At 44.0% G+C, this 22,224-nt stretch overlaps 1 pseudogene; it reads right to left on the bottom strand.

The window, feature by feature from the left end:
- Nucleotides 1-1,089: 1,089 nt before the first annotated feature.
- Nucleotides 1,090-22,224, bottom strand: part of LOC146785121 (dnaJ homolog subfamily B member 1 pseudogene) — a 70,709-nt pseudogene continuing 49,574 nt past the window's right edge.

The following is a 22,224-nucleotide window of genomic DNA, read 5'->3' as shown; positions in this document are numbered from 1 at the left end:
CTCAGTACACACGGTCCGTCACAGCAGTTCTATTCTTTTCAGAGCGATCTGATTGAAAAAATACCCTTTTGAACACTCTAGCAATGCTTTAAAAAATATTTTAATCACTGTATTAAGAAGATTACTTACAAGAGGCGAGATTTACAGAGACACTGTCCACGATTCTCAGAAGCTCCACAGAAACAAAGGCCCTTACACCTGAAAATGGACATTACCAGAGATGAAATGATTTAAAAAATGAAAACATTCCAACCCTCTTAAAAGACCATGCAAAGGATAGGAAAGTTCAAACCTCTCCCCTTCCAGTAACATCTGATAGCGACTTTGACACTTCACAAATAAGTGCTTTCCCACCTCATTGAGAACACCCCTCACTCAGCTGCATCCAGTGAGTTAGGAGAAATGGTATCCCTGTATGGCAGGCGCGCAATGCCCATTGGGGTCAAAGGGCTTCAGCCCCCACTCCCTTCCCCCCCCTCGTGTGTGTCAGCCCGGGCTGAGACAGCTTCCCGGGGACACACACAGCCGCACCTGAGTACTTCACACGTCTTTCAAAGACCATTGATTCACTTTTTAACGAGGCTTTTATTGTGTTTTCACCCCTTCTTAGAGCCCCTGCATCGCCACCCTCTGCCGATGGCTGGAAGATTAGCCCCCCCCCCCCCGAAATGTGGCTCTAGTTGCGCCTCTGCTTTGTGGCTCATTGCGTTTAACAAACATTTATCCACTATGCAGATGTTCAAGTGCGCTATACGAATACGGATTTAATTTTTTTTATATTTTACAAGTACCTAACCCTAGGTGCACAGTGAAGTCATGATACCCGCTGTATATCAGTGAAAAAACAACAGCTTGCCAAAATGCAACCCCAAGTTTCACACACACTGAGACTAACTTTGGTCAGGCCCAGTAGATAAAAACTTAACATGAAACCCGTTTAAATACAAAGTGCTTATTGTTACTGTTGAATATTTCTGTATAACTTACTTTTTACAGTTTTTCTTCAGGCCATGCAGCACCCTCTCCTGCCAGATATCGGCTGTAAACAAACATCAACTTTCCGGTTCGATTGTCTTGTCCGCGTTGTGGCTATGCGGGCAGTATCCTCTACAGTACTTCCTTTGAGGAAGGAGGAATTCAGTCTGGGAACTTCACTTCAGACTTGAGGATGAGGTCGCCCCTCTGCTCTGGGGCTTTGGGTGGCAGGAGGTCTTCGCCTGGGATTCTCTGTTTCAATTACGTCGTCCTTGAAGACTGTCAGATGGTCCTGCTGTCCAGGGTCGGGGCATTAACGGTTACATCCACAGAACGCCTCTCTCAGGGTGATTTTTGCTGGGTGGATAATGTCCAAGCCTTCCCTCTAAAGGCTAGATGGGGTTTATCTTTCAGAACAAAGACTAGATCGGAGAGGATGTTTGTGGGTGTTTCATCTCCTTCATTAGGGAAGGTAATCTTCGTGCCCTTTCTTAATTTTAGTAAGGTTACGATCTCGTCCTTCGGAGTGTGCAGTTCTGCCGTCTGGATTCAGGCGCTTATCAGAAATCTTCATTTTACTGCTGCAGCCGGTGTAGATTTCATCAAGATACCTTTTAAGCGCATACATTATGGGAGGGTCTTGCTTTTTACTGACGTGATCACGTCCTCGCCGAGCCCGCGGAAAACCTGTTATCGAATCCACCGACCCCCATCCCAAAGCTGACAAATGGGTCATCAACTTCCATGTGCTCGTTGCGTTCCGTGCACTGAAGAACGTATCAAAAGGATTGCGGCCTAAAACATAGCATGAGGATCGCAGTGGAAAGTGTAACTGAATGACGGCCATTGGGTCCACCAAGCCCGCCACCCACGCCCTTCATAATTATCTTCACCGTACTTGTCGAAGAACTCTCGTTTTTTGGGGTCACTAACCACGTCTGAAGCTTCTGCAATCACCATGAAGCGGTCCTCAGATCCTGGCTCCTTGTTTTTGTCAGGGTGATGGCGCAGCGCACCTGCTTGCGATACGCTTTTTTGACGTCCTCTTCTGAGGTGCCAAGGCGGGCCAGGCCTAGGCTTTTGTACTAGTTAATCTTTTTACCCACGGTTGCTAAAAAAATTAATAAAAGAAAATCGCGGCACCTCTGTCACAATATCACACAATTCAAGTACAGTATAGTTTTATGCGAGCATCCAACCTCACACTTTCAAATACTAGCAATGCTGTAGCAGGCAAAACTGCTTATTTTACCTGAATGCGAGCCTCGCGGCGGCCACGGACTACTGCTTGCAGAGACAGAGTGACGTTTCACTCCCCCAGCCAATCATAAAAAATCAATCAACCAATCAGCTATTTTATTGTCGACTATAATAGATAAAGATGAACTTAGGAAAAAAAAATATTTATGGTCAATTGCAAATTCTTTTGGCAAATTGACACCCCAACCATATTTGTCTTTCCATTTAAAACCTTCAATTAAGAATAAATTTATTTCGGGAGATATCCGACTAAAGATGGTATACCAAAATGGGAAAACAAGTGGCCTACTAAATTGTATAGGTTATGTGGTTCTTGTGAGGAAACCATAGTGCATATAATAACTTTATGCCCCAAATTGCTAGAGGAGAGGAAAAACATATTAAAGTCTATTTTTATTGAATTGGGGGTAAGATCTTGTAGAAACGCCATCATCCTATGTTTAAATGGTGCCACTGTTCGTCTTATTTCCCGTCTTGTTAAATTTATTTTTATAGCTGAAAAGAAACTTTGTAATATTGATAATTGAAGTGAAGACATTTTTTATCATGAAAATTATTTATTGTGTTGTAATGTATTTTCAGGGTTACGCATGGTTTACTTCTCTCTCGTTCCCGCTTATGCTGTTATAAAGCACTCTTTAGAATGATGTATGGTATATTGTAAATCAATGTTGCCAGCACAAAGTATTATATTTCCTCCATTAGCACACACGTACTTTATTGCTAATGTCGTTTCAAATGTAATTTTACTATGGTTGGTTCTTTCTTATGCATCATTCATTGTTTTAAAGTTTTTAACAGTAACAAATGGCATATTGATAATTTTAGTTTCTAGCACAAGGCACTTTAGTTTCCGCTGTTTAAAGTTTACTAGCACAATTGCACTTTATAGCCAATACTGTACTAAATGTAATTTGATTATGGAAGTTTTTATTTTTCCATGTTGATCATTTGTAGCCAAACAAACTATCTTGAGGCTTAGTAGTAGATCTTGATTGGATATTATTAGGAAGGGAAGATGAATCTTTTATTTTTTGTTTACATGTTATATTTTTAATTGAATTCTATTTTGTATGTATATCTTGCTGATTGTAATGATTTTTAATAATCAAAAAATAAGATATTACTACTACTACTACCACTGGCTAGAGCCCATAATGGGCTGCTAGCCAATCAGATGCCTCCAAAAGCTCTCTGCAAGCTTCGGATTGTCTGTGAGCCCCAGAGTGCCCACAGCCTGTTGTATTAACGTGATTTAATGTCTACTTGTCCATCAGACATAATAGACAATACATCGTTTTTTAATTCTTGATCAGAGCCTCCTAGAAGTTTCACTGTAATCAATCACTGGAGCTTGTTAGAGCATTGTTTAAAGAAATCAAAATCTCACAGGAATTTGGATGAGTCCCGGGCCCTGTCCACCATCAGTTGGACCCTTCAGCAGCGTTTTCACACACGTATCTATTCACTGTTCACACCAGAACAGATGGCTGCTGGTTGGGTGTCCTGTTAACTGGGAATCTCCCATGGGTGAGTGGGAAAGATTCAATGATCCCCCCAAGCTCTGCTGAGGCCCCGACTACACTATCCCTGGCTGTGCATGCTGGTGCATCCTGGAACATGAAGTCCAATGCTACCAACCACAAAAGCAAAGTGATGTGCAGACTCTGCGACAGATCGCAGAAAGTACCAATATTCATCTTGGAAGGGGTGGTCCAAGTCAGCACTTATGTGGCAAAGCTTCTGATTACTTAAGGGAAAGGCTGAGTTTTTCCCCCAAGCCTTCCTGGTGCTCCACTCCGGCACTGACTACAGCTCCAGCTGAGTGCATTGGTTCCTTCTGGAAAGTCGGTTAGATTCAGTGTTAGAAGTGGGGGGGAACGGAAGGGCACGGCGTGCCCCTACTTTTAAAAATTATGCTAGTCCGTTCCCCTACTTCTTGATTTAAAAAAAGCGTCCCGGGACTGCCCTAATTCAGGCCCGGTTCTAGTAAGGGCTTGAAGGCAGGCGCCAAGGGGCTCAAAGTGCTTCACACACAGACAGTTTCAGAGATTATCGCAGCCGTACCTGAGTACTTCACAGGTCTTTAAAAGACCATTTACATGTTAACGAGGCTTTGTTTATTTTTTCACCCCTTCATCTCCAACAGGGGCATGGCAAAAGGCGACAAATCCTTTCTTTGGCCGCGGTTACCTTTGCCTACTGTCCTGCTGCGTGGACATTCTTTTTCTATGCAGCGCAGGAGAAAAGAAGTTTGTTTATTTTGATTCACCTTTCCCAACCCCTGCAGCTGCTTATCACGTCAGGCTGCGACACTAAGATTGACTAATGGAGTAGGTAGGAGAATGTGTCACTATCTGTTTTTCTTTTTAAATTCTGCACAGGCGCAGCAGGACATGTACTTTGTGTGTGCTTCATTTAATCCGTTTTTAGGTCTCGGGACCATCCGGTCGGCAGACCGGAAGTCCGGAGATTTAATGTCTTTGAGAAGAGGGGCTTGCACCCGCCCCTCTTCTTCCCTGTTCTCCATTGGCTGGCCTAGTAAATGCTGGCCAGCCATTGGAGAAGAGGTCCCGTCACTCCAATCATGCCCCGTCCTTTTCGGATCGGGGGGGGCGTGTTTTTTAAAGAAAGTCTCATTCTCTCCTCCAGCCAATGGCTGGAGGAGAGAAAAGACAAACACGCCCCCCCCCGAATCCGAAAAGGACGCTGTTTCTCCGAGGCATTTTTGCTCTGCCTCGGAGAAAGGCGGCGGTGTTCCTGGCGTCCTCTCCCCCTGCTGTATACACAAAAACAAAAATAGTAATGAAAGTAAACATATTTAGTTTGCATCGTGAAAACAGCAGCTCGACAGCTAAGTGCGCGTGGAATGTCCGCCTTTTACAAGACAAAGCAGCTCTGGGCTTCAGCAAGATCTAGTTGGCAGGCGGACAGTGCCAAGACACGATGACGTTATTAAATTAGTATTCCAAGCTTGTGACATAAATGATATTCGCTGGGTAGAAAAAATACACAGAAACAACATACAGACAGCACGTGACGGCACACGTAGGGTCCGCATTTCCTCTCTAGGATGTAAACGGGCGTCCACGTTAGGATCAGGCAAGCACAGCGGTAAAACAAAGCTGCGGCACGAAATGGAAAGGAAGGGGGAAGGAAATGTGTGGCAGCTGATGCGACGTATTGAGTCACATGCGCAGCATCAGACCTTGGATTTTAGGCGTCCAGTGCCTCGGTTACAGGGAGGGTGACTTCATTGAGCTACCAATGAGCTTCGTCGCTTTTCTCCGACCCTTCTTGTCTCCTGTTTCGCTGTGGATGATTAAAAAACAGAACCGTGGAGACAGAGCGGGAGAGGGACGGCTCTCCGGCTCAGAGATAAGTGGGAAGACAAAATGATCCAAGCCACACAAGCCCTGCCTCGTTCTATCTCTCCCCCCGTCTTTCCTATTTAACCCTCTCCTTTTCTCGACCCACCTCTTTCTGTGTGTTCTCTTTCTCGCCGCATCTATAGGCCGCTCTCGCCCTGTTTCCAAGCTTTTAGCTAGCTTTCTTTCCCTTCTATATATCTCTTCCGCTCATCTGGTTCCTTTTCTTTCTCATTCCTTATCTCATTCACTCTCCCTCTGCCTTCCAGTCACATTTACTTCCCCATCCCTCTGTCTCAATGTCTTTCCCACCACTGTGGTTGACAATTTATCTCTCTCGCCTCTGTGCCTGTTTTTTCTCTCTGCATACCCAGTCGCTCGTTTCCTAAACCTACCTACCTACCTACCTACCTATTAGCTATTTCGTGCTCTCTCTGCCTTGGCCTTTCTCTCCTCTCTCCTCTCTCTCTCCGAACCTTCGCTTCCCATGCGGGCCATTTGCTTCGTTCATTCTTTTTATCCTTCCTTTTCACATAACCTCAGCTCCCCCCCCCCCCTCACTCTGGAAGGTTGCCCAAAAATCAGGAAGTGGCCATATCGATTATGCACTGAATACTGTCTTGGGAAAACAGAACTCGTCGTCTCCTCCACGTATACTTCAAGGCAATCTTTATATAGACATACATACAGGTTTCTGTGTATTCAGGTGCATTGACATATAGCTATATAATGTATATGTAAATGCGTGCATATATACTGTATTTACAAAGGCTTCCTACACACATTCAAGAAAACACTGACGCGCCTGCAGCACGCGCATAATATGTGCCGATCTATCAATATTTAGCGTCTATAAACATTCACAAGTCGGTGGATCATTAGGCACCACTGCAAATCTCTCACAAAGGAACCTTTTATATATTTACAAATCTTTAAAAATTAAGCTTTGCATGTTATTGTTGCTAACAAGCCCTCTAGGTGAAGTTTTCATCCTTCCTTGAAGGATTTCGCTGTTGTAAAGTAAAATGTAGTGGAAGTGCGAAATTAGCATACTTTGTTTTTGCATAATTTCAGGCAAAATATTCTGTGTGATTACTGAAACACAAACCCTGCGTAGCATAAAACGCGACATCGCATCCGTTTTAGACGTGACAAGGATATTTCGCGCGCAAAAATAAATACAAAATAAATACAACTGCTCCAAACAGCAGGCGCGTGCATTCTGATTGTCCACATTGTTCCTGTGCAATCTCGCTAAATATGCGATGTGGCATATAGAGTAATTTCGAGGATGTTACATAACAAGCGTAACACAGAATTACGCAGCAAACAGGAAATGTCACTTGGGCCTCGTAAAATGATAGTGTATGCCTATACTATATACCGCCTGCTGCACTACTAAAGTCCAGTTCTGGGTGGAAAGATGGAAAATATTCTGTTTTTAATTAATATCTCATTCCAGGTAAGTTATTTACTCAGAAGAGCTGATTCGTGTGAAAACTGGTTACCAACTCATGTGGACGCTGACTGGGTATTCTTAGCCATGCATTTTGTTGTTCTTATTGCACATGCTTAGTTGTTTCTTTTTTCCATCAGTTCCCCCGGTAGGCCACCTACAGTCTGCCTGATCCCCTAGCTGCCAACATGCCTCCCTACCCGTCTACCTGCCTCTGTGTACATATCCATCTACCTGACTGCCCACTTGCAGACCTCCCTGCCTGTCTCCCCATAGAATCCTGCAGGCATCACTATCTGCCTACGTATACACCTACCTCTACCTACCTAGTGCCCTGCCTGCCAGCCTCCCCCTTTCTATCTACCCACCTGCCTGCCCGCCCGCACTAGCTGTTTATGTCTTCACCTACCTACCTTCCCATCAGTATGTGCCTCCCTACCAGCCACCCTGCCTACCCATCTACCCACCTACCGGCCTGACTGCCTTTCTGACCAAGTCTCATCTACCTTCCTGTCGTCATCTCTAGCTACCAGCCTGCATATCTGCCCACTTACCTTCAGAGTAGTGTACAATGCATATATGTATACTTATTGTATACAATCTAACGCCTACAGACACAGACACGTAGCTTTACGTCAGCGTGTGTGAGCACGCACACACACACAGCAGCAATATAATCATGTCCACGCGCGCGGACATGCAGGGTATGGACGCACGCATACCTGCACTTACAAATGCATATATTTATGTGTGCGTTCATTTATTTTATTCCACACTCTGGAGCTAAGACCTGAGCCTGCATCTCAGAGCTGGTGTCAGGCTTCCCAAGTGTGGGATTTACTTCTCTGCTGATGTTGGGGGACGGAGGCGAGGGTGTAGAGGAGGGGTGGGGGGAGAGGGATGCGGGAGGGAGGCAGGGAGGGCTGTGTGCGTGTGTGAGCCAGGATTCCGCTCGGCTTTCCCCTCTCTGCAAACTCACCGGATCCGTCAGCTGGAGGAACAAGCATTTACAATGCAATGGTCTCGGCATTGGTAAAATTAGAGCTATTGGCATTGCTCATGACATTATTTTTGTTTATGTTTTTGAGTTTAAAACATTTAAAGAAACGGCATTGTCATGAGCAATGCCAATAGCTCTAACTTTAACAATGCCGAGACCGTTGCATTGTAAATGCTTGTTATCATTATCATGGCTGATGCAGGACAACAATAGGACAATAAAAAAATGCCCAGATAACGCTGGGTATTAATGATCCTGCTGGAGAGCAATCATTTCTCTGTTAGTAGCTAAGTGCAGATGAACTGTATTTTATGTGGAGAGCTCAGTGGGTTACTGCCTTTGTCACAGAGATCCTTGTGTTACTTGCAGTTCAGAAGTTACAATCCTAACATAGGACAGTGACCAATGAACTGTCATCAAAGAGCTGCATGTAAACCTGAATGATATAGTTAGAACTTCGCGTTTTTTGTTTTGTGATATAGTTGGAACTTCCCCAGTCTTTCATTATTCTAATGTTGCTAAAATGAGTATCTTTGGGCAGATATACATTTTTATCAGTAAAGCCAACCCCTAACCACTGGAGTACTCTTTAAATCCTGAGTTTGTGCTTCTCCAGACCAAACCCTCTTAAAATAACTGCCCACCAGTATGGATGACATGTGATTCATACACCTTGTAATCCTCATTGGCTTATGTGACATTCCCTGTAGGCTGATTTACATACTTGTATGATTCGTTGTCTCTGTATAATGTGTGCGTGGTGTAAAGTACTGACACACACTACACTGATATGAGTAGCGCTACACAACAAATGAAATGCATATGAGAGAGGGGCTACATAAAGATGAGGTGCACTGTTGGAGGGTGGCAGTGAGGGAATCCGAGGAGGAGGTAGTGGGAGGGGCTATGGAGCGATGAGGGGCACTGTTGGAGGGTGGCAGTGAGGGAATCCGAGGAAGAGGTCATGGGGGGGAGGGTGGAGCTAGGGAGAGATGAGGGGCACTGCTGGAGGATAGTAGTGAGGGATTCTGAGGAGAAGGTCATGAGGGGGAGGGGCTACAGCGAAATGAGGGGCACTCGTGGAGGGTGGCAGTGAGGGAATCCGAGGAGGAGGTCATGAGGGGGAGGGGCTATGGGGAGATGAGGAGCACTTGTGGCGTATGGCAGTGATTATTGGTGTGGCGCCAAAAAAGACTTTCGCATCAGCGCTAAAGCCGGCCTTGTCATGGCCTTTCTGTTTTTGTTTATTTAATTAGCAGTCGGGTCATAAGGGCTACTGTGGAACATACTTTAAAGTGTGTGCTAATTATATTTACTGCTATATTCAATGTTTTAAGTTTGAAGGTGATTTTACTAATGTTTTTACCGGGAAAAATTGAAAGTGGAGCCCGATGGTGCCTGATATGGGGCTGGGGCCCAAGGTCAGCTGTGAGATAAGGTGCACTGGAGAGGAGTAGTTGATAATCAAGCCTGTAAGGGAGTGCGTTGCGGAGTCTGGGGTCAGGTGGAGGTAGCAATGAAGAGGGATCCTCCATGAAGGCTCGAACAGAGGGAGCCCAAGTAGTGTCACTTGCCTGATACTACCACCTCAGAAACCTCCTCTTCCCATCAAAGGAAAATTACATAGAAAAAACAGTTTTTGAGAGTGATAATATTTAGAAAGAGATTTGGAAAAGAGTGCGATTTACTGGGCCTTGTAAGACTAAGAAGAGATAAAGGAGGGCCCGGAGGATTTGCAGTCTGGGTGTTGCTACTCCCAAGATAATTTTGAAAAAAAAACTATAGGGTCAAATACTGCATTTTATTTTCAACACCCCATTTTTACACAAATTCTCTCCAAAGCCATTACTGTGCCAAGACAACATCCCCAGGAGTTGACCACATTTTTTTTCAAGATGCACAATATGTTCCTCCCATAAGTAAATATTTACCTCCACTTTGCCAAGGCCCGTGTTTTGTCCTGCTTGCTCACATGTTATCTCACTCAGGCTCACTACCCCCATTATTTATTCTCATTCACTTTCCCTTTTACTCAGAATTGCTCACTTGCACTCACTCTTCAACATTCGGTATCACATTCTCACTCACTCAGTCTCACCACTTTTTCCTACTCTGATTACCTCATTCTAACTTACAGTTTCACTTACTCTACGTGACTCCTTCTCACTCACTTTCTCTCACTTTCATCGACACTCACTCTTTCACTCATGCTCAGTTACATTCAGGCACTCAATCATTCACACCCACATTTACTTACTCGCACTCATTCTTCTTTGCAGGACACTTGAATACATATGTGCTATACTATGTTTGAGCAGCTAGCTGGCTGACATGAATAAGAATTATTTATTTATTTATCTCACTTGTAAAGCGCACTCTCACCTAACAGGCATCCTGGCGCTGACAATCAAGAGTGCACAATTTGTGGATAAGAAGGAGCCCTTGTGGGTTTCCGTGAGTCAGATCAGATTCTCTTGAAGAGTTCCTTTGTCTCTGAGCCCTGCTTAACACATGTGTACAGGAGGAGCCCTATATTCATGTCCTCAATGTTTGAGACAAAAAATACTCATTGATTTCTGAACGAGAGTAAAAGCGTTAAGGTAACATGTCGTTCCTGCTTATATTTTGCATGCTTTACATAATCCTGCATTCCCTATGAGTATCTGCTTTTCCCAGAATGTTGTTACTTTTTTTCAGGCACTGCATAATTTGAAATGAGCCACATCCAGGTGCTTATAATGGGGCAGAATTGGGTTGTAGGTGAAGACAGTGCGAGTTTCACTCAGTGGGGCAGAAGGGTGTTCGGTGGGGATAGGATGTGGCATTATGGCCAGAGCTACCAAATTTGGAACTGGGGAACCTGGTTCAGCCTTCATGCCTTGTCCATCAGACTACTCCTGAGGGAGCACCCATGATAGACTTTAGAAGGCCCCACTAGACCTTAGAAGCCCTGGTCTCTTAGCACCAGCAGGTGAACCCTACCGGTGGCCAGTTGGGTAAACTTGAAGCCCTGTCCACCACAATTCATACCCAGGTTCACCACCAGTCTTGCGGGCAGGTCTACAAAGCAGCACACCCTAGAGCAGCAGTGGCTTTGTCATGCAGTAGTTTTCCTGCAATAATAAAAGTCTCCCACACAACCCCCACGGTTTTTGACGCATTCATAGATTGACAAGGACTTGTAATCCTGGGAATGCGGCAAAATCTTGCGCTACCCCAGAGGAGGCATAACTAGGAGAAATATCTTTATTTCTCCTTGCTTTTTCCTCTTTCAAACTGTGCTTTATTCTGCAGCCCACATAGAAAGATGAAAAAGCCTCTCAAGATTGTTTTTGTACAGGAAGGTGCCCCTTCCTGCACAAAAACAATCCTGCATGCAAAGGAGGCACCCTTGCACCATGGGGCAAGTGTGCCTGCGTTGAAGCTAGGCTGTCGAAATGGCGCCAGTGCAGGGGGAAAAGACCGGAATGCACCATATTAGATAAATACGGCACATTCCCGCCCTTTCCCTGTGACGCAGGGCAGCGCAGCAAAGTAACTTGCTGTGCTGCCCTGCGCCACCATTCCCATAAATATGTCCCTAAGCTCACAAATAGTAAATTGACCACACTAATTATCTGTGTAAGAGCATGTATTGATAAACACAATGAGCCACTGACCTTTTTCTTGGACCTTGTTGAGTTGCCAAGCACAGCAGCAGATCTAATCTTAGATGCCTTACTTGCATGCTTAGAGAGACACGGTTTTACTGATGAGTATTTAAAAAGTCATTTGGTTCAGATGGTGCTTCCAATATGATAGGTAGGAAATCCGGTGTGGCAACTCTTCTGAAACTGAAATATCCACAGTTGAGTGTATGGCACTGTGCTAACCACAAGCTGGAGCTTGCTGTGGGTGATGTTTGTAAAGAAGTCGCAGGCATTAATCAGCTCAAATGTTTTTTTGATAAACTATATACCACCTACCATGCCGCTCCGAAAAATCAGAGAGAGCTTGGGGAATGTGCTCTGGAGGTAGAAGTAAGAGTTCTGGCAATTGGAAAGGTGCTAGATGTACGTTGGGTGTCCTCAAGTGAAAGATCTGTGAGAGCTGTTTGGAATAACTACAAAGGACTTATTAAACATTTCATGGAATCTTCCGAAGACTCAACGAGGAGTGACATTGAGCAGAGGAAATATGCTGGTTTAAACCGTTTATTAACCTCCCTGGTGTTTGTTGAAAATTTGGGCATTTTATGTGATGCTCTCACAGAATTGGGTGACCTATCCAGAAGGCTGCAGCGGCGTGATATGACCATATATGAGGCCGATCGTTCAATACAGATGCAGATTTTAGTGTTTGAATCAATGGCTGATTCACCTGGGCCCTTTGCTACAACTGCATTAGATGCTGCTGAACGGATGCAGTTTGCTGGTGTAGGACTGCAACAGAACAAAGGCTGTGTTAGCATCAATAGGGCACAGTTCTTTAGGAGCTTAGCAAATAACCTGCGAAAAAGGATGACAATGTCTAATGCATCAAATGTTTCTAGATGCACAACCACAAACAATGATGAAATAGAATACAAAGAGTTAGTACATAGAATGAAACTCCTACAACCAGTTTATTGGCCAGATCCAGTAGACATCTTATACGGTGAGGGAGAATTACAAAACCTTTGTATCGGGTTGCATGTATTTGATACTAGGCAGTACCTCCTTGGTTTCAGAGAGTACAAACAAAATAAAAATTGCATCTCTGAAAGCCTGAAACCATTAATGCACATTATAAACACCTTTTGTACCTCAACTGCTGAATGTGAACGGGGCTTTAGTGTAATGAATGATGTGCTCACACCACTGCGGAACAGAATATCAATCAATCGTCTGTCTTCTACAATGTTCATAAATATCGTGGGGCCACCTGTCATAGAATTTAAACCTGAATTTTATGTTCAGAAATGGTTAGAAACAGGGAGGAGAAGTACAGATGAAAGAAACTGCATGGCTCGGAGACAAATGGCTTATGATTCCACTTATAAGCGTATTTGGAATATTCTGTGATTGGAAACATGTCCCACATTGTAAATGAATTAAATATAAACAACTTATATATTAAACCTCAAATTAACATGTTTATTGATTCTTTGAATTACATAACGTTATAAACTGTAACTGGTCAGTGAAATGCCAAACGTTCAAAAATTGGTATGTTTTGCTATTTCTAGCCACACCTCCGACTCCGCCCACTAATCCAAACCTTGGGTTAGTCCCGCCCCCTGAGTCTCCGCCCACAGTTCCCCTACTTATTTTTCCCCACTTCGACCACTGGTTAGATTACAGCGGTCACAAGAGCTGCATGTCTCTCCCATCCGATGGCCGTGTCTCCGTTTTTACTTTCACCACTTAGTGCAAGTGGGTACGACTTGGAACAGGGCCCTTTGAGAGACAGGTCTCCACCAATTTATCCGTACTCCGATTTAGTGAGCCTGTTTTCGTCACTATTTCTAACCAACCTTATTTTCTGCCAAGAAGACTGACGGGCAGGCCCTAAGGTTCTGTTTATATGTGAGCAGCCCTTGTAAGAGACCACTCATAAATGCCATCTGGCTGGCTGAATTATACCTACTCTTTCAGAATCGTCTTGCATTTTTTTTTAAGTGCTATACATTGTTTGTGGACTTGGGCGAGACTTTATCAGGCCCTGCCAAGTTGCACATGGTGGCATGTTCTTGCTCTGTGAGTAAGACATCACTTAATTCCCTCCACGCCTGCTGTGCCAGCCATAGAATAAAATGCTTGTAATCTGTGTTGGCTTGCGGCCTGAAATATGCACTGCGGCCACAATGGCACTATTGTAACCCTCATTGGATCATGTTTGACGGAATTCGAAGGAATGTGCCATCCTGAACTTCTATTGTGGTGCCAGTTAGGCTGGCATCAGTTAACTGCAAGGCTGGCAGATTGGTGTTCAAGGCAGCATTTTGGGACTCGAGGTGAAGCGGCAGTGCATCATCCGTGAGCATTGCCTGCCTTATTGATCAGTTTTTTTGTTATATATAGCGCCATCTCGACCCGAATGTATATAAGAGCGCTTTACAGGAGCATCCGTTGCATTACCTACGGACACATTTTTTTTTTTTTTTCAGACACTAGGAGATAAAATGATTTGCCCAGAATCACAAGATGCTTGAGTGGTTCCCCAGCTTTAAAGTCGGCCGCTCTGGCCATTAAGCCACATTCCCTCTGCCTTGCTGCAGTTGTTAAAAGCTCCTTGGATGCTAGCCCGCCGCCTTTATATTTTTTGCTTCCATACCATTCGTCGTGATACCTAGCTATTCTCTATGACTGTCGCATTTGGTTTGGGGAGACAGAAGAGTGGCAGTTAGCTTCCGCTACCAATCACATTGGGTCTATGGGCAAAATGTGAAGGAGACACATGTAATGGAGCTGGAGGCGTGGCCTACGTCTATAGCATACGTATTATTAGTGGAGGCACTTGCTTAGGGTTAATGCTGACAGCCAGACACACAGTCAGTGGTGGCTCCTCCACTAAGGCGGAGGAGCGTTGCCCCACTGCCAGGAGCAGCAAATAAAGGAAAAATAAAATGACAATAGCTGAATGTTATTATGATTTCATTTTTTCCTCCTGCTTCGGCAGTACGTGAGGGGGCGGGGCGGAGCAGGAGGGGAGGAGTGGTAGAACACTCCTGTGCGCAATGACTGTTTGGTCGGCCCTCGCGGGCCCAAAACAGTCATGCACACTTCCCTCTTCTCCATGCAGGCTGCATTACAACCTGCATGGAGAACATGCCCACCCCTCCCGCCCCTGGCTGAGTGCTGTGCAACAGCACTCAGACCAATGACAATGCTGCATTGCAGTGTTGTGATTGGCTTAGGGGTGGGAGCCTGGCTGCCTGCTTCCTGTTCCGACCTGGAGTCGTACACAGGAGAGCGAAGACGGGGGACCCAGCGGCAGCAAGGTACGTTTTTTAAATTATTTTTTTTAAATTCAATTCTGGGAACGAGCAACTCTGTGGGGGTGCCCATGACACAGGAGTATTCTTTAATTTAATTCAAGGTTCTTTTTGTTAGTCCAGGGTGTTTAATACCCTCGCCAAGATGAAGCTGCATCAGGCTTCTGGTATTTTTCACGGTAACCGATGATTGCCGTAGGTCCAGTACTAATGGTGAAAAAGAATCTAATTCAACATGGAAGAGTGGTGAGATGTAATTACTCGAGGCCGTCAGAATTCTTATCGTTGTCTGAGGACGGAGTGAATCCTATCTTTCCTCTAAATAAATATTAAATCTGTATGCACATACCTTTTGATATTTGTCCCTCAATATTCTGTTCTCGATATTCTTGTGTGTTGACATTCTTGAGCTCAATATTGAATATTACAGCCATACTGGAGCCTAGCTGGAAGCTAGTATGCTGAAAGTGTGGGGCATATATGAATGAGAAACGCTGCACACCCTTGCTGTCCTCCTGTAGTTGTATGATATTCCGTCAAGACAGCCCATTGTATGTGTGTCAATAACCCAGGCAGCGAGATTGACATGGAGCAAGGAAATACTTGAGTCATCGAGTAGGAGTGTGATTATGAAGCCAACATTTATGCTGACCAACTACTCTGTGACTGTGATGCTGAAGTGAAAGGCAGTAGAAGATCATGATTACCTACACTGCATTCTGTTGTAATTTAAATATTTATTTCCCAAGTTACAGTAATTATTTTGTACGATAAATGTTTAAGGGAGTGTAAGATATTGGTGTGTGAGCCCTGGTCAAGCAGCAGCCACAATGCTTGTCAGGTCGAGGCACAAGCCAACCCTAAATTGACCTTTGCTTATCCCTCTGGTAGCTTGGCACAGAGCAATCAGGCTTACTTAAGAAGCAATGTGTAAAGTATTTGGCAACCCTTCAAACAGTAATAAAGTGCAAACACCACACAAAAAGGATCCCACACCAAGTTAGAAAAATATAACATTCTTTAATAAATAAAACAAGACCTAAACAACAAATATCCAATTGGTAGAACCGGAGATATTCAAATTTAGAGATTTTAGTAAAAATAGGGCCAAAAAGCATTAAGCACCAACTGTGGATGTATGGTTGCACAGGACCAGGACAAAGTCACAAGTTCAGGCTGACCATGATGGAGCGCTGGCTACAAGGACCCAGTTAGGCCCGCTGAACAAAGTACCTTAAATCCTGGTTTGTGGAGCATTGCGAGGATCCACATCAAAGATGCGTCATGCAGCAGAAGCGATGCGTCGGTTGCGAGATGTGGTGAGGCTGCGATGTGAAGGACTGTGTCCTTGAGGATCCCATCGATGGGGCTTGCGATGCGAAGTCCGGTGTTGAGGATGCGGCGCGCAGTCCTGGCAGTGCATCGGTTCCAAAAAGCTGCGATGCAGAGTCCGGATCCTTCATCAAGGCCGCTGTGGATGACAGATGTGAGAGCCTGCACCGAGAATGCGCTGCTCAGTGGCAGTTCCAAAGGGGCTGCGGCAGCAATGCCAGTCTTTTCGATGGTTCCAATCCAAGCAGCAGTGACGATGCATCAGTTCTGCTCGGGTCTGCACCATGTAGCAGAGAAAATGTGCCAGTGCAGCTGGATCCACAGAGGCTGGCAGAGTACCTTAAGCCCACTTCCAATTGTCCAGGACTGGGCTGCACCACTTGGCAGGATATACTCACAGATGGCAGAGTGCAGATGCAAGATTGTTGGAAGTCTGTTGTGTACCTGAGGGTTCAGATCAGGAGGTCAATCAACTGGTCCTTGGAATTACACTGGGTTCAAGAGATGCAGGTCCAGTCCATCTCACGAGACAAGAGTGCAGCAGGTCAGCACAGCAGGACAGCAGTCCTGCAGCGTGGCAGTCCTTTCAGTAGCAGAGAAGTCCTGCTTCCTGGCAGGGTATCCACAGGTCCAGAAGTGTACTGAAGAGATAGTGTCTGTGGTCCAGTATTTATACCCAGTTGTGCCTTTGAAATGGAGAGAAGAAGTGCACATATTCCTGCCTTCCTGGCCCTGGGTACAAACTAACCACAGGGTGTATGCAGCCCTATGTGTGGAGACAGGACACAGCCTATTCAAATGTAAGTGGCAGGTTATTGGCTAATTTTGTTTTGTTGAAATATACTTCTTCAAGCAATAATGAATATAGTATCTTCCTGGCTAAGTATAATGAGTGGGGAAGGGGGTGCAGTCTGGGTCATCAGGGCCCAGTGGAAGGTGAAAGCAGTGCACCATTTCCAGGGAAGGAGCGAGGTCATGGCAGGGTGACACAGTCACAACAGAGGGGTGGTTGTGCGCACTGGGGAGTGGTTACCTGAGGGTTTGGGTGTGGTAATGAGTGATTGGCACAGGTGTGTGGGTTTGGGAAATTGTGGGGCCCCCCTTAACCCCTAAGTGGGACTGGGGAGAGTATTTGCACAATGTAAAATGTTTTCTTGCAGCGATGGGTTAATCCAAGTGAGTTAAGTAGGGAGCACAGATAGGGTGCATGGCGGGCTTTTGCTGATGTATATGTTAAGTGGGACCAAAAGTCGGAATTATTTGGTGGTCTCTGTGAATGTCGACGGCCTAAACAATCCTCGAAGTTCTGGATTGGCTTGTTGAGCAGAGGGCGCCTGTGGCATATTTAAGGAGACACATTAGAAAATCCAGAATTTCTTCTTTAATTGGTCGCCTTTCCAGTTTTTATGTCATTCATTGGCTTCAGCCTCTCTTAGAGGAGTAGCAGCTCTTGGCGGCAAGAGGTATGAGCGATGGGTAGAACAGGTGGCAATGGATAGATTTGGTACATGGGTGGTGGTAGAAATTCATATTAACAGGGAGAGGTATTCATTAGTTTATTTTTATGTTTCAAATTTTGACCATCCCCAGTCATTATATGAACTATCTCTTCAGCTGGCCAACCACCCCAAACATATTATAATAGGTGGCGATTTTAATTGTGTTCGAAATGCAAAAGTTGATATAAGTTGGGAAGTTATCCCGCAGCGTAAACCTAAAATGGCAAGAGCACTGCAGAGGATTACGAAGAAAAATAACTTAGTTGATCCCTGGCGAGATGTTAACCCAAAGACAAGGCACTATACTTACTTTTCCTCTTGTCATTGCTCAACTCAAGGATAGACTATTTTCTTACTTTTAAGGATATTCCAATTGTTGCCTCTTCAACTATATTAAATTCTCTATCAGATCACGCCACTATCAGCTTATATCTGTTCTTCTCTAATAGCACAGCCTGGACCAAACGCTGGTCTTTAAATAGAGCATTACTCGCTGCTGAATCTTTAATGCATAGATGAAGGTGCGGGCTACTCTGTTTTTGAGGAAAATCGACATTTTAAGGAGAGAGTTCTGGCAAAGCATACGCTACAGCAGTTTTTGACAGAGAAGCCACTTATAAATAAGAGAACTTATGGGCAAAAATTATATGAGAAAGGAGAAGTAAGTGGGAAGCTGTTAACTTGCCAGGTTAGAGCACAGCAAGCTAAAATGTTATTGATAAAATTTGGGATCCATCAATGGGTACTTTGATGAGAGAAGCCTTTTTAATTGAGGAAGTATTCCATTAGCGTTTTGGAACTATATATACAGCTGACAAACCCTTAGATAAGAGTAATATTTTTAGGTTTTCTAGGTGGCACTTACCTCGCGAAGCTGTCTAGTGCAGTAGCACAAAATCTTGCTCGCCCTATAACATTATCAGAGATAGTGTCTGTGGTTAGAGCTTTACCCACAGGGAAGGTACCAGGAGAGGACGGTTTTCAATTAGAGTGGTACCATATCTTATTTCAGAAGTAAAAGGCCCTATGATGGCTCTATTTAAAGTGTATTGACGGGCGGCACCGTTCCCTCCTCTTTTCGTAAAGGCTTTCTTACTTGCTTTCTTAAAAAGGACAAAGATCCGGAGCATATAAATTCATTTCATCTGATCAGGCTGCATATAACATTTTAATGAAAATATTAGCAGCTAGGGTGGCCAAAGGTAGGCCATTTCTAATCGGAAAAGACCAATCTGGATTTATTCCTGGGTGCCAAATTTATTATACCACCCATTGTTTAACTGAATCAATTGATTACTTCAATCTTAGTAAGACTCCTGCAGTGGTCTTGTTTATTGATGCTGAGAAAGCTTTTGACCTTTTGAGCTGGGATTATCTGTTTCAAGTAATGGGATTTCCAACCAGCTCAGAATATCAATTGCGGCAATATGTCAGGGATCATCCACCACAATATCTCCTAACATAAGGTTTTAGACTCCTTTCAGATTTGCAGGCGTACAAGGCAGTTTTGACCTTTGTCACAAATTCTTTTTGGCCTCTTCATTGAGCCCTTAGAGTGGTTTGTACGCCAGAGGCTCAGAAGTGAAAGCAGCAGCCCCTGGGATTTCAAAACATAAACTATATCCAGATGACCTTGTTTTATATTTGACACCTGGAAGGAGGGTGTTTCAAGAAATGTTTGGTATTTAATCCCATTTTCAAGGTTCACTGTGTATCGAGTCAACATCTCCAAATCAGAGATCCTTCTTTTTAACACTGATGGTTCAGCCCTACCCCAAGATCTGGGGAGTATACATCAGCAAACGCCAGTGAGGTATTTGGGTATAAGGGTCTCCGAAAGGAATGAAGATTTATACAATTTAAACCACCCTACCTTTCTTGCTAAGATTCAGAACTTGCTGGATCAGTGGAGTAAGATGCCAATGCCAACCTCTAAAGTCAGCAGAGTGGCACTAGTTAAAATGCATATTCTGCCTCTGCTATTTTTTTTATATCAATTCCCTGTGTGTTGTACAATAACTTTTTTTATTTCAATGGTTGAATGGGCTGTTTATTGTTGTCATTTGGAAAAAGAGCAGTCTAGGAATCAGCAAGAAGAAGCTGACCCTACCTACTCAACACGGAGGCTTATCCCTCCCAGATTGGAGAATGCATTATTTTGCGGCCCATTTGGTAAATTACACCAGATATGCTGACTTGGCCAAAGACAAAGATTTTGATAACTCTTTTCATTGGATCATGTGTGAAGGAGCTTTATTTCGCTTAGATCCTAATCTTCCCCAGAATAAGAACCCCAAAAAGTTGAGATTTTGCACTCTTCTGGCCTTTAAAACTAAGCAGAAACAACAATTTCATTGGCTACGAATTCCTAGTATCCATGCACAGACCCCTGTTAAGAGTTAGTTCCCCAAAGAGTTGTTTGGTGTAGCTACTACATTGGAAAAGTGTAACCTGGGCAACGTCAAATATTGGATAGTAAATGAGGCTCTGATTTCTTGGGAAGTAGCCCAGCTTTTTTCCGACGTCTTGGGTGCAGAATGGGTTGCTATATCTTCAGATTGCATCCATCTAGAGAAAAATACCAATCTCTGCAAATTGAAACAACCCAAGAGGTAGTCCGGGCACTTTTTTCATTCTATGCGGGCCTATACAAAACAGAGACAATTGGTAAAGTGGCTGAGTTCAGGAGAGTTCATTTCCAGGTTCAGTTTCAAGCCATTCAAACTGAATGGTCACAAGAGAACACAGTGAATTAAACTCAAGAGCAATGGTTAGCAGCTTCAGGCCTTAGTTCTAAAGCTCTACGGGGGCCCTAAAGCTTGGAAAATGCAACTGTATGCTCAATGGATGGTATATCCCTGCACTGCTACATGAGTGGAACACAAGTATATCTGAACAATATCCTAGATGCTCGAAACCTGGTGGCTAGATCCATATTATCTGGGAATGTAACTAGGTGAAAACATTCTGGGACGGTGTTCTGAGGTGTCTGTGGGTTTCCTTGGAAAAAACGTAATCCATAGATGTTAAGATGTTAATGTTATTAGGCTGCTCAAAGCAAAACAAGAAAACAAAAAGAGTTGTGACATTCTTCATCAGGAGGCTTCCATCTGAGAGCATTCTAATATCTAAAAGCAAAACATAACATCAAAAACATAACTCAAATCTACATAATATTTGTTTTCCAGCGAGAACATATAACCTAAATTATAACTCAAAATGTACACAACTATATAATTAGTCTTACATATTTAATAGTGCACCATTAGTCATACATTTTAATCTTTGTTATTCTGTATACTCCTTAGCAAAATGATTTGCACTTACCAGGTATCCTGAAAATATATGCAGGAGGCCACTGTGTAGGCATGCTGAAAAACTAATTTTATGTCTGGACCTTTCAACCATACTTTAAAGCTTCCACAATGGGAGTAATTCACATATTTTTGTAATCAGGTGATACAACATTTCTGTGATATCCGCAAATGGCCACAGTGTTTAAGCGCATGCATTCAAGTCAGACTGAGAAACCTGGGCTCCAGGCCCATCGTCAATTTCTATGGCGCATCACACAGAAACAGTGTGGGGAATCAATTTACCACAGTTGCAGTCCTAAACACTGGCTCAAAGGAGCATTGGCAAAGCCAATAGGTGTTGCCTACACAAGAACTATCGGCTTTGCCAATGTGTTTTAGCCATGTTTTACACCAGAGTAGCTGCTGTTCAGCATGGCTAAAAGTTAGTGGAGTAGAGTGGAGCAGTAAAGAGTGGAGTAGAGTGTCGTGGAGTGGTGTGTCATGAAGTAGAGTGGAAGGACGTAGAATGGAATAAGGAGTCGTAGATTGGAGTGTCAGAGTGTGGCGTAGAGTAGAATGTGGTGGCATAAAGTGGAGTAGAGTCGTAGAGAGGGGTGGCGTGGCCTAGAGTGAAGTGGCATAGAGTAGAGTGGCTAGAGTGGCATAGGGTGGGGTAGAGTGGAGTGAAGTAGAGTGTCATAGAGCAACGGGGGTAGAGTTGAGGGGCGTAGAGTGGAGTAAAGTGTTGTAGAGTGGAGCAGCGTAGGGTGAAATATGCATGGTGTGGTAGTGCACAGCCATTACAGACAACATATTTTCAATTGAAATGACAATTACATTTGCACATACAGTTTTACTGATAAAACTATACAGCACATTAACAATTAGGGGTCCGATTCACAGAACTAACTTAAGACAAAATCCTAAACTTACTACCATTTTGGTATTCACAGAAGGAAATTACTCATTTTGGTATTCACAGAAGGCACTTACTCATTTCGGTATTCACAGAAGTTAGGAGTCCTAACTTAACTACTCCTAAACTGAGAAAAATCCTAACTTTAAGACTTTTGGTATTCACAG

This window comes from Triturus cristatus, chromosome 11, assembly GCF_964204655.1.
Source record: "Triturus cristatus chromosome 11, aTriCri1.1, whole genome shotgun sequence".
Classification (NCBI taxonomy): Eukaryota; Metazoa; Chordata; class Amphibia; order Caudata; family Salamandridae; genus Triturus; species Triturus cristatus.
The sequence above is the reverse complement of the archived record's forward strand: the minus strand, read 5'-3'. Positions and strand labels throughout refer to the sequence as shown.